The 13,481-nt window shown below is 29.8% G+C and overlaps 1 protein-coding gene and 1 long non-coding RNA gene across 2 annotated transcripts in view; one reads left to right on the top strand and one right to left on the bottom strand.

Annotated features, from left to right (window-relative positions):
- LOC113376822 overlaps nt 1–13,481 on the top strand; it is a 137,494-nt gene that overhangs the window by 89,719 nt on the left and 34,294 nt on the right. The window contains exon 2 of the long non-coding RNA XR_003367061.1: nt 1,110–1,225. This is a non-coding gene — a long non-coding RNA (uncharacterized LOC113376822). The remainder of the gene's footprint in view (nt 1–1,109; nt 1,226–13,481) is intronic.
- LOC113376816 (neuronal acetylcholine receptor subunit alpha-7) overlaps nt 1–13,481 on the bottom strand; it is a 415,073-nt gene that overhangs the window by 10,933 nt on the left and 390,659 nt on the right. The gene's annotated exons all lie outside the window — the stretch shown is intronic.

Consider the following 13,481-nt stretch of genomic DNA (forward strand, 5'->3'; position numbering starts at 1 on the left):
TTGAAGATTCGATTTTTTTTAACTTCTAAAATATTCTCAAATTTTTGTAAGAAATAATTTTATTTTAATTTTTCAAGATTTAGTTTTTTTTGAAACTTTGAATTTTTTTGAAAATTTTGATTTTTTTTTTTGCAAATTTTCAAGATTTCTGAATTTTCTGTATATGGATTTTTTTGCACACCATCTACTCAAGCAAAATGTTTTTTCAATTGATTTAATCGGATAATCTGTTCTCTCAAGTGTTTAACCGTTTTAAACCCTTTGCAAATGATTTGAATGAATGGTTTTTCAATCATACAAATAGATTATTCCATACTGTCGAAAATGTTGAGGACGTTTGTTTGAACCATATAAATAAACTTCAAAATTAAAAATCTTGGTACGGAATCCAAAACATTTACGCAAAATGTGTACATAATATTAAAATCTCTATAAACCAATAAACATTTTTGACCGCCGAATGGCAATTTTTTAACTTATTTTTATTGAGAGTCCATAACAGAAAGACCTGCCTTTTCAAAATTGTAATCAGTTTTTCATCTTGTTAATACAAGTAAAATGTTTTTTGAACTATTAAAATCGGACGCTCCGTTCTCTTAAAAACTGAGTTACCGTTTTTGGCACTTTTTGCCCCATATCTTCGGAATCAAATATCTTCGGATCAAATTTTTATGAAGGCAAGTCTAGCGGATTTGGAGATCTAGTAAAAAAAAAGTGAAAAGAAATGTCATTTGGCGGTCAAAAATGATCATTAGACATATGCACATCAAATTATCAGATATTTTATAGTACCAATGTTTATCCGTTAGCCGGCGACGCGGCGCTTACGCGCTTTGATATTTCGTCTCTATGCAGTTAAAGCATTACGATTTCTTTGAAAAAAGTTCAAAATTTCCAAAATATCTTCAAAAAGTCTTCAACAAAAAAAAAAATTGGTACGGGAATTTGCCTAAAGGCACGATGCCATGCGCCCCACTAGTTTTAAATTTATTTCTTCAATTGAAATGTTTATACAGTATGAATAAAATAATTACGTAGCCCAGGGTAATTTGTTAACAATAAATTTGTAGCAGTAGAAAAAATATTCAACTGGTATTTTATCTTTTCAGGAGCCGTTACAACTTCTAACGGTTTTCTAGTAAATCCAATTCCAGTTTTCGAAATCTCTAAATCCGCCGAAGAGTAAATACGCTGAGCGTGTGTGCCCTTCGTGAAATCCAAGCGGGTAAGTTTTATTTAAATATTTTCATATTGCATATGAATCGGTTGTTTTATTCGAGACACGAACCGACCTAGGATTTGCCGTGTGACGCGTCAGTTCTCTATAATCTTCGAATCGCCCCAAGATGTGCGAGTAATGCAGCATCCGATCCCTAGCTGGGGCTACGAACTAATATATATATACCGTTGGTCTCGACCGCTTTTTGCTTCGACTAATATTATTAGCATTTTATTTTCGTCTAGATTATTTTCTAGCAGACGAATAACAAATTCATGGGTTTTTCAAAGTATATACACATTTTTTTGCACTTGCAAGATATTAACAGAGTTTTGCGACTAATCTGTTATTTATTTTTTTTGAACTGTTAATCAAATTTCCGAATGGCTAGATAGAATCTTATGACATACCTACATGTATTCATATATATTTATTACACATAATAGCATCATAACTATATAAATAATACATTTATTACCATTTTATTTTTGTCTAGATTATTATATAGCAGACGAATAACAAATTCATGAGTTTTTCAAAGTATATACACATTTTTTTGCACTTGCAAGATATTATCAGAGTTTTGCGACTAATCTGTTATAAATTTTTTTTGAATTGTGAATCAAATTTCTGAATGGCTAGATAGAATCTTATGACATGCCTACATATATTCATATACATTTATTACACATAATAGCATCATAACTATATAAATAATACATTTAAATGCATAGTTTTGTTTGTTGTTCGCATTAGTTCAATACCATTTATTATACAGGGTGTCCCAGAACTTCAACGTCACAAGGTGATAGTATTGGTGGTTAACTATCATGAAAGAAATTAGAAACAAAAACTAATTCCATAGAGTTTGGAAATTATGAGCTTTTAAGTGCAACTCATAGCTTTGGTAAACTGTGACCATTTTTTGGTTACTGTGACTAATTGTCATTATTTTTGTTTATTTAAACTTTGGTATCGTTACTGTGAATAACATTTCCAGGTACAATCAAAAACAATAACACAATTGCCTCAAGTTTTCAGGTATTATATCTTCTTGATGAACTAAGAACTTAATTTTTTTTGAATAAGTTTACTTTCAGAGGCCCTCCTTTTTTTAAAAAAAAAGTACAAAGTGTGTTTGCAAGTTCCATCAATTGTAAAATGGTAGAGTACTTGATTACTTTATTATTGAAAAATTTGAGTAAAAAATAAAAACCAAAAATTAACCACAATAACTGAAAAATTGTCACTGTTTGATCAAAGTCCTGGGATGCACTTAAAAGCTCCTAATTTTCAAAGTACGTGGGATTTTTTTCTATTAATTTATAGTATTTACGATCAATATTATCACTCCATTTTGACTTGTGTCGAGTTGAGTTCTGGGGCACTCTGTATATAATTGCATTACTAGACCTTCGAATAAAAAATAATTTACTTTAACTAATTATGCTATTAATATAAAATTATTATTTATTAAGTTTAAATGTAGCACATTTCAAATAATGTGCAATTTTGCCTTGAAAATTACAAGTGTGTAGTTTATGTGAAATTGCAAGAGTGTAGTTTATCTTACGCTTAAATTACTTTATTTTTTTAACTTCCCGAAGGAGAAGTTCATGTTTTCATAAAAAAATCCGATTCGATAATTTTACATTTCCTCGACTTTTCAAGCCATTCTGAATCGAATGAGACCAAATTTGTAAAAAGTATGTGTGTGTGTATGTGTGCGTGTGCGTGCATGTGAATAGATTTTTTGCCGTAAATCGAAGTTTTCTCAAAACGACTGGATATCAAAAATTTAAAAGTCATTCGATGTATCTCGATGAGGACTGTCATTTTGTGCGACGATCTGCCAAGCTGTTTCTTTACAATTTAAAAAAAAGTGTTAAATTTTTCCACATTTAAGCTCATACTACCGAATCGATTTTAAAAAATAGAAAACTGTTCGAAAGATATTAGTTGGGAATGACACAGATTAGTTTCAGGTGAAAATCTACCGAGCCGTTTTCTTGTAATTAACTGTTGAAAAAAAATTAGGCCGATTTTTGTGGAACTTTTTTTTGGCGATATATACCATGGTCTTATAAAACTTACTCAAATATTACGGCCTTGCGACAAGTAGTTTAACTTTAAAAATTCATCAAAGTTTGAGAAAATGAGAAGTTTTTTTGACGTTTGTTAAAATGAAAATTGGTATAGAGTGTTCGTTCGTTTTCAATGATGTGGAATAAAACCACTCTGTACTCTTATCATCACTCATAAACTAATTTTTTTTTGATTAAGTCGATTATTTACACATATCGGGAAGTTTATGTAATCTGCCTCAAAGCTAAATACCATTGAGCCATTTGGCGGTCAAAAATGATCATTAGACATATGCACATCAAATTATCAGATATTTTAACAAACAATAAGTATACATTTTTGTTAACATTCCTATGGGTTCCGTACCAATGCTTATGCATTAGACAGCGACGCGGCACTTACGCGCTTTATATTTTGTCCCTATGCAGTTAAAACAGTACGATTGCTTTGAAAAAAGTTCAGATCTTCCACAATATGTCAAAATAAAGAAAAATTTTTTTTTCAAAAAAAAAAAACAAAAAAAAATAAAAAAATTTTTTTTTTTTAAAAAAATTTTTTTTTTCAAAAAAAAGTAATTTTTTGGCCAATTTATAGTTTCTCAAAAATCTTATTTTTTCAAAGTAATTTTTTTTTTCAAAAATGTTAATCGTCTTTAAAAAAATAATAATTTTTGGTACGGGAAGTTCCAGCAATTTGCCTTAAGGCACGATGCCTTAATTGCCTTAAAACAGAATTCCACTTACAGCTAGTTACTTGCTAAATTAAAGTAAAATTTAATTAAAGAGTAATATTTCATTTAGAAAAATGTCATTTTGTCACGTAAACGTCATATTATGATTCGATTGATTATTATTTTCAATGCATTACACACGGGTAAAATAATATTCCGATATTTTTTGTAATATACATAGAATTCATGTTTCAATCATTTGCATAGCATCGGATTAAAAGCAAATATGGGTGCGCGCGTACGCTGAAATTATAATTGAATCTCAAAATGTTTAATTGGCAGATATGAAATGTGATACAAGCAATATTGCTAATGAATGTTACAGAACTAAACAAAAATGTTTGGTTCTTGTTGTATATTTTCACATGTTGTAGATCGAAATATTAGATAATCGAAATTTGTGCTGATGGACGTATTGTTTCATACAGAGAAAAACCTTCGTTAAAAAAAATCAGCATATTTTTTTCTGAACATTTTCATTGTACAATGCACTGTTAATTTTATCACTTCTTGAGTTATGATTATATGGTTTTTTCATAGTTAAAAACTTCAAGTTTGTATGAATTGGAATCTATACATATTTGATTTTCAGAAAATATTAGTTGATTTATGAGTATTAAATATAAATCAAATTTGTTTATATGTAATCAAATTTTCTATATATATAATCTATGTCTACAAGATATAAAACTTATGTATATATGTACACAAATATTCTTGTGAATTTATAAAAGCCGCATTAATCACTCAACCAAGTTCTTACTATATTTGATTTTTATGCAATGTGAAGAGCATAAATTATTCTGAAGCCCAAAAGGCCATTATGTCGTAAAAGGGTATGGTCGAAAAACATACGTATATGTGATTCGATGTCAAAAAGATTGATCGAAAGTTATAAAAAACGGTTTTGGAAGATACGTTTTTTAGTCGAAAGTATGTGATGGAAATTTTGTTGTAGATTTTTGCTTTACTGTATGCTGTAAGCTTTTTAGACTGCCAATAAGTACATTTTTCAAATCTGCATGGAAATGTTTTCATACGGACAATCTTTACCCTTTTGCTAAAAGCGTCGTCTATAGACGACATCCCGATTTTTTACTTTTGCTTCTAGATTTATCACTCCGAGTTGAATTATTGACAATTCTAGTTAGTTATTGTCGTCCTCAGTTTTTTGCAAGTAAAATGTTTTAATTTTCTATTACATTTACTCAACCAAGTTCTTACTATATTTGATTTTATGCAATGTGAAGAGCATAAATTATTCTGAAAGCCCAAAAGGCCATTATGTCGTAAAAGGGTATGGTCGAAAACATACGTATATGTGATTCGATGTCACAAAGATTGATCGAAAGTTATAAAAACGGTTTTTGGAAGATACTTTTTTAGTCGAAAGTATGTGATGGAAATTTTGTTGTAGATTTTTGCTTTACTGTATGCTGTAAGCTTTTAGACTGCCAATAAGTACATTTTTCAAATCTGCATGAAATGTTTTCATACGGACAATCTTTACCCTTTTGCTAAAAGCGTCGTCTATAGACGACATCCCGATTTTTTACTTTTTGCTTCTAGATTTATCACACTCCGAGTTGAATTATTGACAATTCTAGTTAGTTATTGTCGTCCTCATTTTTTTGCAAGTAAAATGTTTTAATTTTCTATTACATTTTTATCGATAAAGATTGAAACATCTTTAAATATTTTTGTAACAAATACTTGGCCGCTTACTGGCTTGTACAGCTGTGTAACTGCTGCGGTAAACATATTGTAGCGACAATGCTTAGTTCAAAATTTTTATTCTAATGAGTGTCGTTAAATGTATTTAAAGTTGAAGAAGTTTTTGATAAAAAGAAGCATGGTTGTAAACGCCTTGCGTGTGTGTATGGTTTTACTTCATTCAGTGAGATAAAGATAATATTAATTTTTTGATTTTTGTGTCTATTAGGTCAATTTTTTTTGCACATCATTTTATGTAATTTCCATTTGTTTACCCTATCCGTATTCAAAGTTGAAGAAGTTTTTGATAACAAGAGGCATGGTTGTAGATAATGCCATGCGGTGGAGATGCATGGTTTTACTTCCTTCAGTGAAATAAAGATAATATTAGTTTTTTGATTTTCCTTTCTATCTGATCAATTTTTTCACATTATTTTATATATAATTTTTCCTTTGTTTTCCCTACTCGCTCTGCTGATGTTTTTCGTATTACATACCGATTTACTTAATGTGCAGCGTTTACCCGCGAGCCACTCAAATGAATCACTTTTACTGATAGACGCTTTTGTGCAACGCCAGCAATTTTTTCATCCCTAGGCTATTATGCTGAGAACATAACACTCAGGTTTGAATACACGTGCGATTATTTATTCGCCAAAAAACAACATTGAGCAAAGCACATCACATATGAGGGCAGATCAGAGCAAATCCCGGCCCGTACTGTTCATGAGTCTGGAGAAGATAGCGTCGCATTATCTAAACGCCAGAAGAATTCCTATTCTGTAGATTCTCAAATAGAAGCTATTAATAATGCGAAATAGCATGATGTACGATATAATTTCGAAGATAAATGATCTCCTAAGCAAACTGTTTTGAAATCCGTCAGACCGTTGTGAATGCCAAGCAGTAATAAATCGTAAAAGTAAAGTCTCTTGCGTTTCGAAAATGGAAATTTACATAGCCTATGAATATGCTTAAAGGGATAGATGTGCATCTGTGTAGTAGCTAATTATTGCCCTATATCCTATGCCGCCTTTGATAATTTAGTATCCACATACGACTAGAGGATTTTGCTAAACTAATGGTAATTTATTTTCAAAAATAATTGCTTCTATGCTGTTTATTATTTATCTCAAATTCATGTGACCTCATATAAATTAACAAAATTTACTTCACATACATTCTGACGCGATATTTCATATTTAGGTGAAATTTCTTAGTTCATATATGATTACTGATAGGTATACGTATCAGAAAATATTAATGTATCTTCTATGTACACCTACTTTTAAGACGACATATATATTTTTTGGGTATCAGCATTTTTCTTTAGATTTAGATCGGATCTTAAATTTGTTTAGTTTGTATGGAATGAGAATGTGTTGAACAAAATTTTATTGATTTTAAGTCAAAGAGAAATTCATAAAGATTTTTATGCACGTTTTATTATACGAAATAATTAATATTATAAATAATAATCATTTCATGCTTCTTATAATTTAGTTTCCAGCTTTTAGTTTAGTTTAGCTTGAGTCCAATGTGGGATTCATTTTCATTTAGTACTTTTTGATAAGTGCAAAATTATAGATAGATGTATTTTATATTTGATTTATAATCCAAATATCGATAACTATTGTTCAAGGTTGTTTGAAGTTTTTAAATTGTTTTGCCTAGATCTTATATTCAAGGTATTTTAGACCTGACAAACGCCTTACGTGTTTTACTTCTATAATTTTTATTTTATCAAAAATGCGAAAAAAACTTAGAAAACTATTTTATTAATAGATCTCTATTACTGTCCTTGAATTTAAATTTGACAATACTCGAGTTAAATTGAAAAACATGTTTAGAATTGTTTTTTTTTATCATAGCCTAATCATTTTTAATATCAATTACAGTAATAATTAACTGGTAAGCTTATATTCTTGCGTAAAATTGTATTGAATTTGTTTGAAAAGTACTTCACTGTTCCTAAATCTTTATGGTGTCATTTTATAGTTCTAAACGGATTGGATTAATTTTGCTGATTCATTTATCAGTACTAGACTGTTCTATGAGCTATTTGTGATCATACTTTCCTTCTACATTTTAAAAGAGAGCCTGATAGTTGAACTGTCTATATTTGAAATATTTTGATTATTAAATTTTCTAATACTGATAATACATTTTCAAATTGATACAACAATAGCCCGAGAAAGGGTTATTTTCTTTTGGGAACACGAAGTCTATCTGATAAAACAATAAATTTCGTCACTCAAAACCTATATTTCATATACAGAGCTAACATTGAATCGAATTGTCGTTTGCACATATTCGCGAATACAAATATTTGCACTTACAGACCGTTTGATTACATCTACGAAATATCTGAAAGTACGTTATGATTATTTGCATGTATAAATTGTCATGATAGAACGTATATATGTATCATTTATGTTCGTTGATAAGAACCTTGAATGCAAAATATATACTCAATTTTAAATTGAAAATTTTAGTCTTCACGGTTTTATACAAGACTAGAAATTTTCAAAAACTGTGTTTAAGTTTAAACTTTTAGACAAGTTTCATAGATATATTTACTAAACTTGTCATAAGAAATAGTTTTGTGTGATTAAGGTACAGAATACGCCTGTGTTAATACGTTTTTTCTGATAAATGCCATATCGGAAATTTTAATTTTATTATATTATTTCTTGTTATATAAATACATATTTTACATGGTGTACATCCCTAGTTATGAAATGCTAAAGAAATAAATCTCAATCATAGCTTCAACTTTCAAATTAATTAAGAAATTTTTAATTCTTTGATATATTATAATACTCCAATAATTCTAACGAGCATACTTTTTATAAATGATTCCCTGATTTTGAGAAGTTGATAGGATAAAAAATTATTTTTTCAAATATGCTTATTAATTTACTGTAGGGTAAGTTATAGTAAACGTTCACAAATTGGAGAAGAACGTTTCAGAAGTTCTTAAACATTTTGGCATACCTTAAAAAATGGATGTTTGTGTGTTCTACGTATGTATGTATGTATAGATACAATTTTTTATCGACGTTTTTGGGAGCACCGCTCAACCGATTTGAGTCATTCAAAAAGCATTCGATTTTTACTGATCAGGAACCGTGTTGATTAGTTTTTGGAAAACGTTGTTCTACCCGTTTTGGAGGTAAAGAAAAAAGACAAAAAACGCCGTTTTGCGGTGAAAAATCAGATAGTTTGTAATTTGAATTAATCGCTGAAAGTTCTAACAATTTGCCTTAAGGCACGATGCCATGCACGTTAGTAATGATATTTTTGGCCATAAGGATAATCATAATGTTTTTGTGACGAAATATTATCTATTGCAGAAGTAAGATATCTATTACACAATTTCATTAGTTATTAACATAACTTATTTAAGTTTTTAAACGTGACGTTTTTGGAAATACTTTCTGCAAGTGAGGCTTTTGTTGAAGAATATTAATTTAATGGATAAAAACTTGTATAATTTGAAGTCGGCGATGTGCTCGGGTAAAGCAAAACTAAATAAAGCAAAACAGCGATCTTAATCTTTATGAACTTTTGTGATGATTTTCTTATATATTAAATGTATTGTAATAGTAATGACTTTTTATTGATGCAGTAATGCAGTAATGATGGGTAAGGGCTATATTTTCACGTTTGAAATATATTGCTATCTATATTTCTAAGAGAAAACCAATGTCACTACTGCTTGACAAGAGCCTGTTCGAAAAACAGAACTTTTTGACTCTCAAATCCACATAAATTGATATCTCTCGAAGATACCAATTTAGGAAAACCTGATCTACAAGGGATAGTTAAACTACCTCTAAACTTAGATTTAGATCTAATATGATTATTCTCTAAATAAAAGAAAAAATACAATGCTTACAAGACAATCAAAAGAATTAATTTCCTAATTTATTCCTTCCATTTAATAAGTAGTCAGCACGTTTATTGCTCACTCAGTATCACTTACAGTCGTATCTGTTTTGCCCCAGCGCTCGCAAATATACGTTACTTACATATATCTTGGCCCGGGATGTAATGCGGTATCTAATTACATTTTAATTCTCGTGTAGAAACCAAATGTAGGCAGTTAGATAAATCGTTATTATTCCGTTCATATATACATTAATGAGTGTTTATTAATACACGCCCTTACTTGGGATACGGAGTTGCCTGAATTCATAATACTATTAATTAACAGAATGTGTGTCGCGATACTCATTCCGAGGGTTTGAGCATTATTTGGTACTTCTGCCTGATTTGAATTTGCGTTGTGTTTAGAATTCATTGTCGAAGGAATTGTCACCATTACGATGTTTCTGATTGAAACATACTTGCTACAATACGCTATTATTGAGCAATGTTTAATTATTCGTGTTTTGTTTTCTTCCTGAATACGGAAGTGAAGCGTTAACTTTTTGCTCGAAAATTTCTAAATTAAATTATTATTGTTTTATATAAATTATTGTCATAGAAATAAGACATTTCCAAACTTTGTTATATGAGCTTTATATATTTAATTGTAAACGCGACATTTCAAACTTACTCAAAATGATAATGCTTAGTACTAAATGTTAATAAACATATAAAACAAATAATTTTTATAATAAACAATCATTATACTGCTTTGTTTCAAGCCTTAGATATGATATAACACTCAAAAAAATATATTAAAGGTAGGAAAAAATGATTTTTTGGAAGAAGATTCTGAAATCTTCAAATTATGCTTCAAGTTTATCAATTGAAAATTTATTTTTATTTCATTATTTGTTTAAATAAAGTACACAATTTGTATAGTTAATTTAAGTAAACGATATTGCAATGTGCCACCAAACATTATACATTGCATTTATCATTTAACAGAATTATTACGAATTTCAACAAGTTAGTTTTTATCATGTTTTTTTTTCAAATAAAATTTATACTAAAATATGTTTATTATTCAATCTAGTTTAGGCGGGACATGTAGTAAAAATACTATATAAAGCTTTCTGGTACCAGTTAGAGGTTTCTGAAATTTTATTCAGCATCATTTTTATTATCTATATATGACGTGCGACGTAAAAATATTTTGGAACTAATTATTCTGACTCGAATATGGATGCATAAAATTTGACATAAAAATAGGACTCGATAATGGTTTTTAACGTAGAGTAAGTTATAATAATCGCAAGAACATCGAAAATGAAAACATTGGTATATCCATAGGATTCAAGACCTTCCGAATGTGTTTGTGTGTGTGTGTGTGTTTTGTGTGGATACAATTTTTTGTCAATGATTTCGGCAGCACGTATCACCCGATTTAAATGATTTAAAAACTATTCGATTTCTATTGATGGGGAGACGTGCTGATCAGTTTTTGGCAAAGACAGGTTCAGTTGCTTCGGAGATTCAGGACAAAAAGTGCAAAAATAAAAATTAAATTTTTGCGAGAACAGAGCATCCTATTCGAATGATTCAAACAATTTACTTGCATTGACAGAATGAAAAATTAATTTCATTTTTTGAGTTGCAAAAAAAAGGTAAATAATTGACACTTAGTGGTCTGAAATGATCGTTACGCATCTTTATTTTTGATTCGTATACATGTAGAAATATTGACACGCAAAGAAGTAGACATATGGACAGGTGACAGGTGAACAGGTGGACAGGTATACAAGTAAAAAAGTAGACGAATAGGAAGATCAAGAGATTCACCGGTAGACAAGTTGATATGAAGACATATAGATATTTAGACATATAAACATATAGATAGGTAGACAGGTAGAAATGTAATGTAAACAGGTGGGCAGGTCGATTCAAAAGTAGAGAAGTTTGCAACTTTGACATGTAGTTACTTAAACTAGTAAATAAGTACACTGTTAGATAAGTAGATCACATACAAATGGGCCGATTCTGCCGCACAACAGAAAAATGTTATGACAAAGCCATATTTTTGTTTCAACTTCCATACATTATGCCACTGAAGCATACTGAATACTGTCAAAAAATGTTATGTATTTGCTGTGCATTCAAGCGTTTTACACATAAACTGCTTAGTCACTCGTATGTTATGAAGCTGTATCAGAAAGACCCTGTTATCTAAGATCGTTTTTTTGACATTTGTGCGCTTTCTAGGTAAGGTTGTCTATTTGAAAAACTGAGAAAAACCGCCTGACTGCATAGAAACCACATGGCTTTTTTCAATATTTAGTATGGAAAGTTCTTCATAACATAGCCTTGCCATAACGTTGGTCTGTTATGCGGCTGAATTTGATTATATAGATATCGGCAGTTCATGCAACTCGCCTACACACACACATATATATATATATATATATATATATATATATATATATGTGTGTGTGTGTGTGTGTTGACGTATATAGCATGACATGTGGAAAGAATAACGGAAGAATTTGTGCGTGAGTAGATTCTATATTGTGAGAGACAAATAGTAACATATAGAGATGAATATTGTAGAGAGTGTAATTAGAGATAATAAACGAATAACTAGAGATGAGGTGTGTTAATAAAGACGAACGAAGTTAACATATTTTTTGAGAAATTTTTCCATATCGTAAAATTTATAAAACTAAATATGTTTCAAAGTGTGGTGCATTAAAAATAAGTACTTGATCCAATCCTCGGCTGCCTTTCTGACTCTGCACTTAGACTGGATTAGCTTTTCCATTACTATACAATATCTTTCACAATATTTTCGCATTCTTTAGTCACTTGATCTCTTATGTAACAATAGTGATTTTGTAACATCTCCACCGTTCAGAGTCAGTGACTATCTCTCGTTGACTACAGCAAACTGCGTAAGTGCCAAGTACGAAGAAGTCTATCCTAGCACGTTTCCAATTAATTCTGATAGGGCCAGCTAGCTACTAATATTTGTACGCGGCATACGATACATAGTTTATACCGTGTCTCTAGTATACGCGCTGATTTATTGCGCCCGCATGGCGTATTAGGTCGGATGACCAACCTGATTGTTAGCTTCTTGCAAGTATGTACAATGATACACTTTGTATTAATAATAGTAATATAAACTATAGAATTTTTAGATAACTGATTGTTGTATAACTTTCTACTTATTATCGCATACATGTATATGATCATTTATTTTCCTTCACTTTCTAACAATTGACGAAAACGTAGTTATCACTTGTTGCATGTAATTATTATTAAGTTGCATTTAATTGTTGTTGCATTTAATTGTTATTAAGTTTCATGCGCTTGCATCAGTTAGTGCTACTTCTGTTCCTATATCTGAATGTAAGATGCAAAATTCGCATTTGGAGTTTGAGTTTTGGTGAAATTTGATTATAACAGCTGAAACTAGCTATTGTAGTGTTCTTAGTATTTTTTTTAATTTAACACGACGACCGCGGGAGCCTGTGGACTCAGGGGGAAGTTCCCGAGTGCCAAACACCTAAGGTTATTTATAAATAAATCAAAAAATTTTTTACGAAATGTTTATTAAATTATGACTCATGTTAGATAACAAAGTTAGAAATCAAACTAAATTAACAGAAACGTGGAATGTTCGAGGAATATAGATGATAGATTATTATAAATATTGTAACATTTATATGAATTATATAAACTGAATTGCAAAGTTGAAATTATTTGTTTAAAGTAGGTATATTAGAACTTCAGTCAGAATTAAAAATAAAATCTGAATTATTTTTGCCAAAAAAAATTTTTGTGAAAAAAAAATTTTGCAAC

This window comes from Ctenocephalides felis, unplaced genomic scaffold (assembly GCF_003426905.1).
Source record: "Ctenocephalides felis isolate EL2017-DRISC unplaced genomic scaffold, ASM342690v1 CF-g0.4_SCAFFOLD_01886, whole genome shotgun sequence".
Classification (NCBI taxonomy): Eukaryota; Metazoa; Arthropoda; class Insecta; order Siphonaptera; family Pulicidae; genus Ctenocephalides; species Ctenocephalides felis.